Source organism: Cydia fagiglandana, chromosome 3 (assembly GCF_963556715.1).
Source record: "Cydia fagiglandana chromosome 3, ilCydFagi1.1, whole genome shotgun sequence".
NCBI lineage: Eukaryota > Metazoa > Arthropoda > Insecta > Lepidoptera > Tortricidae > Cydia > Cydia fagiglandana.
This window is the reverse complement of record NC_085934.1, coordinates 5,792,115-5,806,136: the sequence shown is the minus strand read 5'-3', so window position 1 is coordinate 5,806,136 and position 14,022 is coordinate 5,792,115. Positions and strand designations below refer to the sequence as shown.

The 14,022-nt window shown below is 34.6% G+C and overlaps 1 protein-coding gene across 9 annotated transcripts in view; it reads right to left on the bottom strand.

Annotated features, from left to right (window-relative positions):
- The window catches only part of LOC134679901 (myocyte-specific enhancer factor 2), an 83,033-nt gene that overhangs the window by 45,406 nt on the left and 23,605 nt on the right, over positions 1-14,022 (bottom strand). The window lies entirely within an intron of this gene.

Genomic DNA, 14,022 nt, shown 5'->3' with positions numbered 1-14,022 from the left:
ATTAAACATTAATAAAATATCTAATATAAGTAATAATTGCCCAGCAGTGCACACTCAAATAGGCTAGGAATAAAAAAAAAGTATTATATAAACAAGTCTACACGTAACATATTTTTTATTGCTAAAATAACATATGTGAAGATGACAATAACATTATTTTTAAAATCGTAGAGAGTTAAAAATACATGAATATTTTATATTTAGTTCAAAACATGTTTTTTTACTACTAAAACATAAATGATAATACCGGCTACTTACATATTCGAGCCCGAGCCATACTCGGTTGGTGTAAGGTAAAAAACGGAATAGGTAAAAAGTAAGTACGTGGCGTAGGTACTTATTATAAATACACTTGTATTTTTTTGTTATTTAAATACCAGCCAAATGCGTGTATGGGAGCCCCACTTAAATATTTATTCTGTTTTTAGTATTTGTTGTTATAGCGGCAACAGAAATATATCATCTGTGAAAATTTTAACTGTCTTGCTATCACGGTTCGTGAGATACAGCTTGGTCACAGCCAGACGGACGGACAGACGAAAAGACGGACAGTGGAGTCTTAGAAATAGGGTCCCGTTTTTACCCTTTGGTTACGGATCTGCAATATACAACCTAAAGCTATTTTGGTGCATGCCATTTCCCGGTAAATGTTTGGACAGTGCAGGCAAATGATTAAGGTCGGTACCTTCTGATCATTATAACAGTCAGTCATCTCATTTCAATTGTTGATAATAAGTAGTGTTCTTATTAGATTCAAGGCCACGGTCACGGGCTTATTGCACGTGTTGCTTTACTTTTCCAGCTTCTAAGCGCATATTTTACCTATTTCCAAATCAATTCTCCAACCAGTAATTAGGTTTTTAGGCACCAACTACAAAATTGAAATGTTTTACAAATAATTATCGGGATATATCCGGAGCGTGCCATCCCTGTTGCGTGGGCGGCACACAAACGCAGACTTTGCGATCCTGTGAAACTTTTTTGTATACAGTGTTACCAGATGAGGTTGATAAAAGCTCTAGGAAAATGGTTAAAAATGATGTGAAATTCTGTACATCATCCCTAACAAAATTTGTAACTCAGTTTAGAATTATTAATTGGAACTGAATGTTTTTATCTTTCGGTGCTTAAAGCTCCAATTACCGAAAAATATTTATTCTCACAAGCTTGCCTGATTATGATATTTGAGCACTTTATCCTACAGCTTTCGATGAAATAAGCCGGCTTTCCGGCGGCCGGAAAATTAAAAGATTTACAGATTTTTTTGGCCGTCTGGCAACACTACCGCAGGGTTGTCTCTGCTGCATCTGTAGTAGTCTCGTAGGCGTCTCTATCGGTTTCCGTCTGTGTATCCTGTCCCTGTAGTAGTTTCCGTAGGCGTCTGTGTGTTTCCGCCTGTGTGCGAACACGTGGAAATCCTGGGAAGCTAATTGATGTTTATTTCATCTTCCTCGGAACTTGATTCCATTTTCCCGCTAAGTCTGTTCTGAAGCTACAATTAATTTAATGAATTCAATTTATACCCATTAAGTTTTAGACTAGATATTTGGTGCTAAATTTAGATACTTCTTTGAATAGACAGACTTATTTGTACGGATATGATGGCGACAGTTACAAACGTAGTATTTTTACTAGAATACAACCGATAAAATACGAAGATTAAAAAGCAACATTACGAAAATACTTCTTTGCAGCCAGTACCTGAATTCAATATTCGAATATAGAACCCCAGAGATTGTGTCCATAGACTAAAGTTCATTCTCTGATCTCTAAATGTCAACTCGAAAATCTGATCCCTGAAGACTAGATAGCTCGATAATGGAATCACGAGTGACGTAAATGAATTTACTCTATAGAGGCCTGGCATAAAGGTGCACTTAGTGAATCAATGAATAATGAAGAACCAACCAAATGCGTGTTGTATTCACGTGCAATAAAAGATTTTATGTTCTTTCCTGAAATACTGAAAGGGAAGTCACTAGTCTGTTTCCATCTCTAATGTTAAGAAACATTTGGGTTGAAGTAAACCTACCTAACTTCTGTTTGCGATTCTATGTGGGTAAAATGAAGTTTGATGATTGAAGATTGTGTGATAAAAAACTATCCTATGCCGGGATTCAAACTACCTATATGTCGTCTAAATCGGTTCAGCGGTTTAGCCGTAAAGAGGAAACAAAAACTTATTTTTCTCTTTTAATTCGGGTGTTTAAAAAATCTATCGTAATCTAATATTGTGCCACATGTTGTGACGACCGTGCGCTAACCATATTTTTTGACCTTCAGTTATCTGACTTTGGTAAGTATGCGGAGGTAGTTCCATCCCGAAATGTTTATTTTTACATCAAAATCAATACTTACTGGTCATCTCCTATGAATATTATTTATTTTCATAACGCACGCCATCTAATTTTTTTGTATAAAAATGTTTTGACATTTTTATTGTAGTTCGACTATAGGTACCCCGCTTTGTTCAGATAAAGAAATTTTATAGCCTCAAAATTAATGATTACTTTTTCCCTCCAAAATTAAATCTGAGTTGTACCGCAATATTACATATCATAAGAACCCTAGCATATTAGGAAGAAAAACTTAAGTACCCCTACTTTTAGGGTTAAAATATGTAAAAAACAGAGTAGGTAACATGACGAAACTATTTTACTCATTTTAATTTATATTAACATTATTTACAACTAAGTAACTAGCAATGTATGTCCATTTTTCAATAGCATTCAATAGCCATAACACCAGTGTCGGTAGCTTGGATGACAATAGGTACAATAATTTGGTACTGGTCGAGCTTATCTAATGATCAAGCCAAGTCGATAATATAACTCGACAGTAGCATAAGATAATCTATCAAGTTTGGGCTCATAATGTTTATTTTGACAAGTCAAATACTTTAGGTGTGTAATGTGCAGTCAGCAATAAAAATGTATATAAAAAATCATTATTGACAGCAAGTTAGCGTCTGCGAAACTGAAAAAACAATGTTAATAGGTAGCCTTTTTAACTGTACATGGAAAAAACCTAACGATACAATACTGTGTTACATGATGTGCAGGTAAGGTTTAACTATTGAAGCGATGATGTAAGCTACAATTATAGCAACTGCTAGCTTTCCCATGAAGTCTTGAAACTTTAGTGTTGTATTGGTGTGCTAATGATAAGCGAAAGGGTGTTAAACGGACAATTTGAATAGGAAAATACATTATCAAGAAACTGTGTTTTGCTGTAGGCAGTACCTTTTGTTCTCCAGTTTTATAAATAACAAAACGCATACACAAACATAAAAAAGTATACAAACTCGACTAGGTAAAGATTTTAGTTTCAATTAAATAAGTTTATTTTTAGGTATCTATTTATTGAAAAATGAAAAATCAAGGTAACCTTTAGTGGTAAAATAAAAAACAATTTTATGGAAGCATTGATTTACCTATCTTCTATGATGGGACTTTTTTTATGATTAAAGAGTATTTCATAAAATAATTTAATGGCTGCTATTTAACTGATCACCAGATTTAGTAAAATTGAATACCATAAAAATATATTTTACCACCCTAAAATAATGAATGATCACCAAAATTATAACACCATTTTAATGTGAAATGATTACCAATTTTATTACATTTTACTATCCTTTTATAGGAAATGACACCAAACTAATCATTATTAACCCAAAAATAGTAAATGAGTACCAAATTTCAAACCCCATTTTAATGTGAAATGATAACCAAATTTTTACATCTTGCTATACTATTAAAGAAAATGACACAAAAATAATAATTGTAAACCCAAAAAATAGTAAATGACCACCAAGATTATAACCACATTTTTACTATAAATTTGAAAATATTTAATATAATACTATAAAATTAATTAATCTACTTCGTCACCTTTTTCTAGTAGCATTTTATTTCTGTAACAGTCGCAGTTCTAATCTAACCTAACCCACTTTTCTAGTAGCATTTCGTTTCTGTAAGGGTCGCAGTTCAAACCTAACCTAACCCACTTTTATAGTAGCATTTCTTTTCTGCAAGGGTCGCAGTTCAAACCTAACCTAACCTACTTTTCTAGTAGCATTTCGTTTCTGTATGGGTCGCAGCTCTAACCTAACCTAACCCACTTTTATAGTAGCATTTCGTTTCTGTAAAGGTCGCAGTTCTAACTTAACCTACTTTTATAGTACCATTTCGTTTCTGTTAGGGTCGCAGTGCTAACCTAACCTAACCCACTTAACTGATAGCAGTTTAACTTACTTTTCTAGTAGCATAACGAAATGCTACATGAAAAGTAGGTTAATTTAGGTAGGTATGCGGTGGGGGGTACGGGGGGTTGAGCGGGAGGGGCTAGTAATTTTGGCATCAGTTTACTTTATTTGGTAATCATAGTGGTTTATTTAGGTGAAAATATCGCATTAATTTGGTCTTCAAGATTTGGTGATCATTAATGATTTTTGGTGGTCATTCAATATATTTGGTATTTGAATACAATTTGAAGGGCAGTCGTGATTAAAACGGTGGTACTTTTGTATTTTTTGGCCTTATTTTTTTGGCGTTCAGTAATTTTTTTTGGTAAGCATGATTTTTTTATTTAGGGTACCAAAGTATTTTTTGGTGGTCATTATATTTGTAGCCTAATTTAATTAGTTCCCTAGATGGATGGGTTTTTATGTTATTTCTAAAACATTCGATAACATTTCAATACTTAATTTTTAAGTAGTTATATTTTAATTTTAGTTTAGTTTTTAAATCTTTAATTTATAGTTAGTTTTAATGATATTGTAAAGTATTAGTTTTTAATCTGCAATAAATAATACTTAGTTGTATTTTTGTAATTACATTTTATAATCCTTTATTTCATAGCCGATATTTTTTTTTGTATTTTAAAACAATATAAATATGGTTATCCCGGACAGTTAATTTTTACGTAAGATACCATTATCAATTTATATAGTTAGTTCTAGGCGCTTAGGTATAAAGCACCTATATCAATAATTATTCAGTTTTTGTTATAAATAAAATTGGTACGACTATTGTTACGTCCATGAACTAAAAACTAACAAAGTCAATGTAGACTTTTATTGGAAAACGTTTTCCACAAAAAACAAATAATAAGTTGGTTCCATGGCTCACAGTAATTGTGTTCCGTAATCACTTTAGTTTTAAACTTGGCCGTAATTTTGTAATTAATGTATGTGTTCTGTTCTATTCTAGTTGTTTGATCTATTCCTAATGGTAGAGAAGAACTTTTGGCAAATAAATGGTATTTAAAATATTTGTCTTACTTTTATAATATACTGGTAGGATTTTTTCTTGCATAGCATTAACTTTTAAGTTTTTCTCTTACTTAGTAAGTAAAAGTAAGTGGCGAGGTAAAGGTAAAATCAATCTGAGCTTTAAAAGTTTCCAAAACCCATTAACCCATAGCCCATTAACGCTCTCGCTATAATATTGCAAAGCTTAAGATTTCCATTCATTTTAAAATTAATCTTTTCTAATCTTTTGTTTTTGTAAAGTCATAACATTATATTCGAAATGGGTTGATTTTTATTTTACGGTCGAATTTTTTCTCGTTAGTTCGGTTATCATTTTGGGTGGGATATATATATGAAGTCACAATTTGTCCCTCAACATACAAAATATGAAACTTTATCTTTAACCTTTTATCGAAATCTGGGGAACAAATCAGCAGCAAAATAAAAATCGGCTGTATAGTGTACAATTACGTTTTTAGCGCCACTTGCACCATCCCACTAACCCAGGGGTTAACCGGTTAATCCGTTAACATAGTGTCAAATTGTACTGGTAACCATGGTAACTGCAGGTTTAACTGGTTAACCCCGAGTTAGTGGAATGGTGCAAGTGGCCCTTATGTATCTTAACACGGGTGTCTGTTAGTTGGCTTTTCTGATATTTAGTCTGTACCTAAACGCCCGGCGCTGCAACTGAAACTCGTGTCAGATTAATTAACGAACTCACAACTACACTGTAATTGATTGAGCATACGGAGAGTTGCGATGCACTTATGTATTTCTTCTACTCCCGTACTTTTGTCTGTCATTTAAAGGGTCGTGCACACACCTTTAAAACCCTACTTTATAGTTGTCAAGACAAGTCTTTAGTCTATTCCCCAAAAAAGAATTTGTGCATACACGCAGTATCTTTTTGGCGATTTTACGATACTTCGTGTAATGACCACTTAAAAAATATTGAATACACAGTGTTGCCAACCTTATTTTAAATGTCATCTCTGACAAATAAGTGAACCATAGACATGTTTTTTTTTGTTTCATTAATTCATTCATTCTTTTCCCGCCCCATTTTTGCTACTTCTTGAATTAAAAACATTCATTAAATTTTAAATTTTATTTCAAAGTAAGTGCTTGGTCGTAGAAATGTATTGTATGCAACGTTGTTTAACTGAGTCAAAAAATACTCGTGGCGTCTTCATTAACAATTTTCGGCTTCGCCTTAAACTGTTACTCACGCCATTCGCCGTTTTTGACCCCTCTTAAACAACGGTTGCATAAAATACTAGGTATTTTATATTTCACCCAATACCAGCCGAATAAATGTTTAAAAATATCACACTGACTTGGATGTTTTATAAATAATTTTGCACTTTCACGCACTTATGCAAACAATAAAATAGTTACTTATTTTGGTGTCATTATTAACAAGAGTTAGCGAGATGCTCAATACCACGGATCTAGTCGTATCAAAACAAGATCAAAACCTTAACATATTGTTAATGAAAACGGCCTTTAGGGCTTTGGAACGCAATCCAAATACACTGAATAACGTACTTTTTTATTATGTTTCTCCTGTGTAATAATAACGAGATTCTAGATAGGTATTTAAAAAGTGTGTATTAAATGTGAGCATTTAAACCTGGTGACAATATGGTAGCTACAGGACTGAAACCATCTGTAAATTTAATCTGACAACCAACACACTGGCCAATTTGAACGTACATTGACATCAGAATGTTATTTAAATCTTATTATTTTGTTCGTCAATTTGGCCTGTCAGTGTAAACGCGCTCTAACACGGACATACGTAATAGGTCTAAATGATAACAGAGATAAAGATTATCGCAATGCTACCTACTTATCGATAAAATATTCGCACACGCTTTTAACATTCGGTTTACAGCTGACTTATTCTGTGATAATCAGTAACTGCCCGATTCGAACTTTAAGATACGTCAATTAATAGATCTAGAAACGATATGGATTAGATGTGTCAGTGACAAAAGTTTTTGATTAGATCTACCTATTTACTGACGTATCTTAAAGTCCGAATCAGGCCAAATGGCTCTTTTGAAGTACTTATTGTTGAATGAATTGGTATTGCCACAAGATTTTTAATAAAACATGACTGATTGACAGAGAGCTTTAAAGAATTATCACTTGTTATTTAAATCTAACAAATTTAATGACCTTATGGAACTACCATTTTTACTACTGCAAAAAGCAGTTAACTATGTAACTACAGAACTGTCAGTGAATTTTGAAGAGCCTTAAGGTTCAGGAGTTTTATGTTAATAGCTCATTCATAATATTGAATTAAAATGAAAATAAAATTCATTAATTTACAGAAAATTACTTAAATACATTTCATGAGTGAACACACAAAACTACATTATTGTTTACAAATCAACAGCTCTTCTTAACCTGATAAGTAGATATGAAATTAAACAACCGAATGATATATTATTAAGAACATCTAAATATAATAAAATGCGTTTTCAATTTCATCCATCTCAAAAACTATCGCACCTATAAAAACTCTACTTACTTAAATGATTTAAAAACTCAATATCGTTGCTTATCATGAACAGTGGTACAACTAAAAATGAAATGCTATTGCATTTAATATTCTATCTATTACTGGTAAGATTCAAAGTCGAATGGCATTTCATTTTGTTTTGTGCCACTATTCACGATAAGCGTCGATATGTATATAATTAAATTTTCCTTTAAAAATTACAAAACAACTTCATCGAGCTGGGTTGCGCGTTCCGTTGCCAGGCAACGCATTCTTGTCCTAGCAAGATGGCGTTCGTGACGTCACTGTGGGAGGGGGGAGGGGGGCAAGGTCTCAGGGCCGAGCGACGACCGCGTCACTTCCCCCAGAGAAAGACCTCAGACCCGAATCAAGGGTCGTCCTTGAGTTCGCAAAAATGAGAAATGTCAACCACACGTCACGGGAAAATTGAGAAAAGTCTGTAATATATCCACGAGCTTACGGTTCAAAATCGTCTTACGTGCTAACATTACATCTAGGGTTGCCAGATCGTAAGGCGCTATTATCGGGAAAAAATATAAATTTTTCGGGATTTTGAGACTTAAGTCGGGAAAAAGTAATCGTATTAAAAACAACGATATTTTACATTATTGGCACTACGTCAGCTGCTCTGCCTATAGACGTTTTTATATAAAAATAGTATAAATTCTTTGAGATCTTGAACAGTCTCTCGCTCATCGCTCGACGCGGGTCAATCGCTCGCTCGACGATAGTTCGGAATTTGAAATTATTGTTTTATAACGTGAAGCTGTTTTTCGGGACAATTTTCACTTTATCGGGAATCGGAAACACATGCTAGAAATCAGGAAGAAACCCGCCAAATTCCAACCATCTGGCAACCCTAATGACATCAGCGTGGTTGTTTCAAGTTCAATGAAAACAAAAGTGGATCATTATTTGTACAAAGCCATTCTTAGTTTGAAGCACGTTGCTTTCGAAGTGGCGCTGAGAAAATTATGAAGAAAGAAAACGAATCCTACGCCTACAAAGCTTATGTAAACATGGCACTCGAGGGAGTATAATAAAAAAAAATACAACTTCATTTTCTAAATCATTATATTAACCTACTGTTTATAAGTTTTATAACGTTAAAAATAAAAACAAAAGCAGTTTACGCACTAAAGAATAAGCGTTCGGTGACCGAGTGCCGGCTGTTAGCCGTGACAGAGATGACAATTGTGCATGACGTCACCCAGGCAGCCGCGGCCCAACGTTGATAATGAAAACCGCAAATGTGTGCGTCCATCCACAGATCAACACAAACAAAACTTGCATGTGTTGAGCACACATTTAAAACAACGATCGTACGATTGTAATTATACTGAATTTATCCGTTTGTTTTACTCCAACCGAAGATGCGGACATTGCGTGTGGAAGTGTAATTGTAATGAAAACTGGGAAATTTGTAAGAAAAATCCGTATAAAGTTCTACTCGCGTCTCTACCTTTTTCTTTAAGTTGTTGTTAGTTGTTATTCACAGCGCTGGAAGGCACTGGTCAAGTGGAAAAAATGGGAGGCAAGAGTAAGATTTATGACTTAGTCTAAAAATACTAGTAATTTAAGTAGAATTGAAACAGATATTAAAATTTTAAGTGTAAGTAAGTCGTAAAAGTAAAGTCCAAGTTGGTCTTAAATAAATGATTTTTTATTATTTATTTAATGACAATTAGTAAATGAAGGATATGATTTCACATTCAGCTGTAAATTTCTTTTATTTCAATCAATAGAACGTGTGATTGAAACGATTGCTGACGGTTTGAAAAATTCTCTAGTGTACACTGTAATTATTATATGTGATGCCTGTGTGATCAAAGCAGGCAAACCGTCTAAAATAAAAATACAAATTATAGGGCATATTGATTTCCAAGCAAAAGAATGATGTTTTATGCAAGGAGTTAAGGCATTTACAAATGTCACAGCACTTTGGATGTCACTACAAATAGGGTAAAGCTGAATATCTTATTTATTTCTTACTTACAAAGGAGATGGTAAGTGACACTTCACTTCCACTACACTGTAATATAATTAATAAGTAACCTCTTTTATACACGTATTTTTTTACTTATTGTATTATTGCAGTGTCATTAAACTGTCAAATATATACCTAACTTTGAAATCTGAACGCTGGAAGTAGGCAAAAATTACGTGCCTGATTTTATTGCATACTTTGTTACTTTTAAAGTACATACTTTAAATATAAACTCAGTCGCTAACCCAGAATGAGTATCTTGTTTAGTCGTAAACCGTCTGCCCGATTTGAATTTGATAATACGTCAATATAGAGGTAGATCTAGAAACGAATGGTTTAGATGTGTCAGTGTCAAAAGTGACGTTTTTGTTTGAAAAAACGCCACATTTGACACTGACATATTTATCCATATCGTTTCTAGATCTATTAATTGACGTATCACAAAGTTCGAATCGGGCCGATAAACGTTTGTAGGTATAGTTAACATTTTTAAAGATGTTCCGAATAGCTCTTATTTAAAAGAAATTCGCACGCCTTAATAAATTCCAAATATAGGTAATTGTTGTAAATTTCTTACATTGAAAATTGATGCCTCGAGCATGATTCGTTATGAGTAATTTGAAAAGTAATTAAAACTTGTTAGGGATGTGTTACACGTGTTTCGACTTGTCAGAGGCAACAAGCTGGTACTAATTAATTAAATCATTACGGTGTTATTACTACGATCCTTTAATTATCACTCGAGTGCGAAAGATCACGTACACAAAATATGGAAATCGATAATATTATAAATTAATTAATAGTTTTTGGAGCAACAATAACTTTTTTCTTAGTAAAACTTGAGTTCGTGGTAGTAATTTATTATGATTTCCTGTACTGTTTACCGACTTCTAGTAAACTAACCGCACTTATATTTAGGTCAATGTAATAAGTTCTAAGCGGTTAACATAAAAGTTTTGATAGCTTGTTTAAAATATAAGAGGCGTCCATCGATAAGTGAGTGAGGTGTTCAGAAAGAGACGGGTGTCAAGCCTAGACGAGGGGCTACCGCGAAAACCGAAATTCGCAAATTGCGGGGATCTTTCTCTTTTACTCCAATGAAGGCATAATTAGAGTGACAGAGAAAAATGCCCGCAATTTGCGAACTTCGATGTTCGCGGTTATAGGCCTGTATCGCCAAATATCACGTGACGAGACGGGGTCTAGGCAAATATAACGTAATTTTTTTTTGACACATAATAGTATAAAATTAAAACAGCACAAATATGGTTAAGTAAATATAAAAATAATAAATAATAATATGTAAGAAACTTTTATAACGTCTGCATTTTCCATGATCTTTTTTAATTACATACTAACAAACAATATAATTTCTTACAATTTTTCTCTTTGCCAACAATTCAAAAGAAGTTATCGGCTGTGTGGTGTCAGAGAAATTTTTCCTCTCGTCTATATCTGATAATATGATAAAGGTTACTGCCAGCTTTTCAATTTCCTTTAGAAAATCCGGTTATCTACTTAAATATATCTAATTATCTTTACCTAAGTAGATAATTTGTCTGCTAATTCCAATCTGCAAGAAAGTTAAATTAAGTTTTAAGTAAAGTTAAGTTATTACAGCCTAATATTTTTTTATACCTAATATGTTTTTTGTGTAGTTTTTGTACATTTGACTATAAAATTTATATTATAAATTAGGTAACCCAATAACAATAAGTGTTCCTTGAACAAAGTTTTGTACGGAACACTAAAAATGGATAGAGACGACAGTCTTTTAATATTTTTAGGCTATCGGGTTGGACCCTATAGCTCAGAAATCGGACATTGCGGGTCAAGGGCGGTGACGACATTCGACGTCTTATGGCGAATGATTATACTATATGACTACCGTGTTTGCTTGCTACACAATTTGTTATTAATCACGCTTGCAAAGAATACATTTTAATAAAAGTTTAAAGCCAAATCAACACGTGTCAACTCTCTTCTTCTTCCTCGCGTTGTCCTGGCATTTTGCCATGGCTCATGGGAGCCTGAGGTCCGATTGGCAAATGATCCCATGATTTAGGGTTGGCACTAGTTTTTACGAAAGCGACTGCCATCTGACCTTCCAACCTTGATATTTCGTACTTAAGTTCCGAAAAACTCATTGGTACGAGCTGGGGTTTGAACCCGCGACCTCTTACCGCTAGGCCACCAGCGCATCACGTGTCAGCTATAGAAGGAAAATATTACAGCTGACAGTACTAAAGAAAATCAGTTCTTTTGAGGAAGCCATTGTTTTCACAGTGTTTTATTTGTTTAAATTATAGTTTCCTCTCTCTATTGAAAGAACATTATCAGATTCTGAATATCCATTACGCGTATTCATGTCAACGAGCCGCATTCAAATGTGTATCTTAAAGCGTGGTGATAAAAAATGTTTTGGTTTGAACCGAATGCCATTGCAAGTGGGAGATAAGAAGATGTCAGGTCAGTCCTTTGTTGGAGATTACAACGTTAAAGTGTAACCCGATGGAGCGTCTCTTCACATGCTAATGGAAACTCAAGATGGCGCCAACGCGAACCGCGATAGCATCGGTAGGCAACACTAGTTTTAAACTGGTTTAAAACTGTAAAATGCCTTAACGATCCTTTAACATTAATTTTTAAAAATTTATCCTCAGCAACATTGTTCGCCTTGACTGTAGACACATGTACAACCTACATTTTTCATGTACCACCACTCGTTACTAATTTATTCCTAATTCCAAACAGTGATAGCTCACTCGACCTCGCCACCAACCGGGCTCGATCAATGGATTTTGGAGCTTACCTATTAAATGTTTTAAATTATTGACTGTTGTTGACAATGATTGCGGTTCTAATATCAAAACGATTAGTAAATTGTTGGAGTATTAAGCTGTAGATAATTAATTTGCAATTTGGTAGTCTTCTCGAGGGTTTATAATTAAACTCATTTAGCTTTATAGCTTTGTGTCGAAGGAGACAATGTTGAAATATTAATATCAGAGTTGTAGGTACTGTAGTAGTTAAACAGGCCGCAAATCCTAATAAATCTCAAGTATTGCGTCACGAACAGGAGAACAAAGGCCGAATTCTTTCTCCCAATCGCAAGATGTTGTAACGGGCATTTGTTTACTGGGCACGGGCACCCGTCTGACCCGAAACGCGAATCTGTGTCAAGCAGTTTATTCAATCTGCCGCGTGAGAGTCGCGCCCGCACTCCGACCAACTCTGGCACGTACCACTGCACCTTAAGGTATAATTTCCTGGAGTGACGTCCTTACGGGTAGCACGCGGTAACGCCCTTGTGGTTGTTATCGTTTCTGTCCTTGAATGGCGCTAACGATGTGTCGTGGACGAAAAGAAGATTGAATAGGGGCTTCTGATTGTATAAAGATGAATAAAGAAGCAGGGAATCGATATTTGGTTTTAATCTGGCAACTACGCTAAGAGAGTGATCAATTCCGGATTAACCATCACCTAAATCTCGCTTAATCTTAACGCTCTGCTGGCGAAATTCGTTTATGGATCGGTTACGTGGCGTCCCGAGTAGGAGGAGGATTACTGAGCCCTCTCGACTGTGATACAGATAACAAATATTGGGAAACGGCGCTTCTGCCAAATCCATGTAAATCAATATGTATACCTAATAAACACATAGGAGGAGCGAACAGCGTATCCTTATCATTATCGATAACGTGCTAACTTACAGATTTTGATATTTTCGCACAGATAAAAAACATTATCTACGAGTAAAACACCTTTTGTAGGCATTCTCTTATTATTTAGATAATTTTGGGTCGTTTATAGAATTCATTGAGGCCATAAAGCGATTATTTAGGTACAAACTAGTGATGCAACTTGAATGCCTTACCATTAATTGCAATGTTATCGAAAGAAAATAACGCGGTTAGTAGAATGATATCTCCAGAGATAACGAACTATCTAGAGTTGTCTGTCTTGAAGACTAAACAGTAGGTAATAAGATACATTCTCCGTGCGAATCCTCGAATTATCATTTCTGTCAGCCATATAGAGGCTTGCGTAAAAACTGATCGAAACGCGCATGTTGCCGTGTTGGTAACATTGACCGGGCAAAAAATGGCCGCCACCAAGGCCGCAAGAAGCTGTCCTAGTCTCGAGGGCGTTTACACTTTTTAATCATCGCTTCAGGCTTTTGCGAAACGGCAGGTTTTAAAAGCACCACTGGGGACAACCAAGGCAATATGACCCTAACTATTG